The sequence below is a fragment of the Colletes gigas genome, unplaced genomic scaffold (assembly GCF_013123115.1).
Source record: "Colletes gigas isolate AHSC1104 unplaced genomic scaffold, ASM1312311v1 Colletes_gigas_Sc00010, whole genome shotgun sequence".
NCBI lineage: Eukaryota > Metazoa > Arthropoda > Insecta > Hymenoptera > Colletidae > Colletes > Colletes gigas.
In genome coordinates, this window is record NW_025106639.1 from 2918380 (window position 1) to 2921525 (window position 3146).

The 3146-nt window shown below is 40.7% G+C and overlaps 3 non-coding genes across 3 annotated transcripts; 2 read left to right on the forward strand and 1 right to left on the reverse strand.

The window, feature by feature from the left end:
- The first annotated feature begins 2223 nt into the window (after positions 1-2223).
- Trnag-ucc lies at positions 2224-2295 on the forward strand. Its single transcript has one exon. It is a non-coding gene; the product is annotated as a tRNA-Gly (tRNA).
- Positions 2296-2366: 71 nt separating this feature from the next.
- Trnag-ucc lies at positions 2367-2438 on the forward strand. Its single transcript has one exon. It is a non-coding gene; the product is annotated as a tRNA-Gly (tRNA).
- Positions 2439-2563: 125 nt separating this feature from the next.
- Trnae-cuc lies at positions 2564-2635 on the reverse strand. Its single transcript has one exon. It is a non-coding gene; the product is annotated as a tRNA-Glu (tRNA).
- Positions 2636-3146: the final 511 nt, after the last annotated feature.

A 3146-nucleotide genomic window follows, 5' to 3' on the forward strand; every position in this document is an offset into this window, starting at 1 on the left:
AGGGGGAAGCAAATAAGCGGGACAGGCGTAATTCTTGCCCGAACAATATGAATCGTGTTTGCGCCTGCACTGGGGCAACCCGCGCGTCCGCGCTCTTTACACACGCGATATGCAAATCCACGGGTACAACGTGAATCACGCACGACGCTGCTCTTTTTCCAACGAGGTCTTGTTAATTAAAGAACAGAACACCGGTATATTAACCCTTTCGAGTCTGGAATTTAAACGAGGTAATTCTTTTTAACCTCCTCCCGTGGCATTTTGCTGGACGAAATCCGGGCCCAAACGGTAGGCGTCAACGCGCGGTAAACATACCAAACTGATGCTAACACTGCTTTGTAACAGAGATTATAAGAATCGTGACCGACTCCTGTGGCGTACCGATAGGAACTGAAACTCAATCACGATCGTCATTTGCTGCCCGCGAGTCTGGCTTATGGTATTCATGTTTGGGCCAAAATCTTCATCACGAGTCAGACTAGTTAAAGTACAGGAAGGGGTTAAAATACTTTGACAGAATTCTGAATGTGAGTCTTGTAAAGTGTTCTGAACTTGAGCTAGAATCGAACTACAGTCGAAACAAAATTATATAAATATTCTTTGTTTCGCCCTAGATCTATAATTTAAAAAGGCTTCTAGACGCTCGATCGATCGAACCTCGTTTCGTCACAGGGCTTGCCTCTTTCGTTTACCCCGTTGCAGGTGATGCGAAATATGTCCGTGACCCCCGTTGGGCCATGAATTCGGATTGTTATTGTAATTGTTTCGGTGCATCGTTCCGCGCCGGTGTTTCTCCATTTAATTAGAAACGTGCCACCTTTATGACCGGACGCTCTATCGATTTCTCCGCGGTTACTACTTGCGTATCGGATACCGGGAAAATGGCACAGTTGCTCGCAACAGTGAATCCGCGACAAATTAATCGGGCAAGTAACCAATGCACGGCTAATGCGGGCTGAGCGCCAAATGCTGTTTCTAACGTAATCGAATTTGCAGCTTGTCTCGCATGCATCGGATACAACGGGCGCTCACCTATACGTGTCAGCGTCGAATGGCCGACTATACTAATCAAATAATTCATTTCCGCAATCTCGTATCGCTGACAATAACGACTCCAGTTACGGCGGCTGCCGGGATTATTCAAGAATAATTTAATCTCTCAACGGGCAGGTGTCGATTGAATAGAGTTTGATGTTTCGAAACTTACACTCTGTGACAAAGTGATAGGCCCATATTGCACAGTATCGATAAAACGCGCGAATAAATTGTACAGGAACGAACCTACCATACGACTTACAATATTTCTCTTAAGAAATATTCAATATACAAGTTAGTAAATGTAATCATAATAAATTTTGTTCTCGAATAACAAATAATTTACGATACATCGTTTCAACGAAAGCTTTACTCCGATAAGTCCTCGGAAAGTTTCCTCCAAACAACACGTAATGAACGCGTATTTTGCAAAGTCGACGAGTAGTCGCGCTCATACGACTAAAGAGATTTTGTACACCGGGTATTAGGGAGTTCTAAACTTTTTTCATTTTTAGGGATAAAGCCGGTATTACCAGACTGGCACCCAGAAACTGCTCCTCCACTTACGCACATTAATGTTCAGCCACGTGTACGTGAGCTCCTATACTTTGAACGGCTTCAGAAACTCCAGATAGAAGGCAATATTGCTATTGACAATGATTTTATCCGATATCCCAAGAAACAATTCGAAATTCGTAGTCATTAACTCGGTGTTACCGGTCAGCAAAGGATGATCGCAACACGTGCAAAAAGCACGTCCACCTTCCTCGGAGTCCGACAGCAGAGTGAGAAATTTCGGATGCTGCGGTCTTACATATGCCTTCTGTAAGATGGCGCAAGAGTGGGGAGGGCAGCGTCAGCCATCTCACTTTCTTATGATCCTAGATTGTGGAACAGAGAAAGAAATATTAAACTTTGTGATTTTTCTGACAATAAGACAGAGAATAAATCGGGCATAGAATATGTCCTGAATCTATTTGTTTCAACTCTTATCGCCATCAGCCAGTAATCTTATTCGATAACATTAAATTTGATATCGAAATGATGAGGGGGCTTTGAATTAGATTCTTCTATTAGGTAGTAAGTTTGTTCCATACCTCCTTTATGGCGATACATATATTTCTTTGTACAAAATTTCCTATTACAGTGGCGACCTCATGTTGCTCCACGTGATATATGTTGTCAACTGCGATGGTGGTGTAATGGTGAGCATAGTTGCCTTCCAAGCAGTTGATCCGGGTTCGATTCCCGGCCATCGCAGGATATATTTTTCTTCCTAGGATAATCAATATTTTATTTGTGTTTTCGTATAGGTTCTGTAAATCTCAGCTGCGATGGTGGTGTAATGGTGAGCATAGTTGCCTTCCAAGCAGTTGATCCGGGTTCGATTCCCGGCCATCGCAGTGTTTATTCTTTTTTGTAAAATTTATTTAAAAAACATAATTATTTGTTACTAAAAATATTTTGTTCAAAAAATATAATATTGATTTATTATTGATATGTACAATTATTTCAGTAAAAAAGTAATTTCCGATACCGGGAATCGAACCCGAGCCTCCTGGGTGAGAGCCAGGTATCCTAGCCACTAGACCATATCGGAGTGATATTTCCACCGGATTGTTATTTAAAAAATGAATGTTTACGTTTATTAAAAAATGTTAAAAACTTAAACAAGTATTATTTCTTTCCACTTAATTCCTACAAATAATATTTCGTTCTTTATTCAATACGTATTCTTCGTTGCATAAATTTTGTTAACGTTTCAGCAGTACATCAAGTATACTTCGTCAACTATACTTTCTTTCTTGTGACACATGTGTGATAGCTTCAACAATTTGTAACGATATCGTTTATCATGTTTCTAGAGGCTTTGTAATATTGCTTTGACTTAGAAAACATTTTTTTGTAAAACTGAAAAAGGGCGGTAAACTCATATCGTACGATACTGGCAGACTGCTAGTGGCAGCCAATCAGATACGAAGTTCGTGTGTAGATCTGACAACAGTGGCTTGTGCGTTAACGCAAGCAATGCTGTGTCAATTTACTTCTTAGTTGTCAGGTGATACGTTATAGTTGAATGGTATATTAGTCAGTTTTCCAAACAAAGGCCT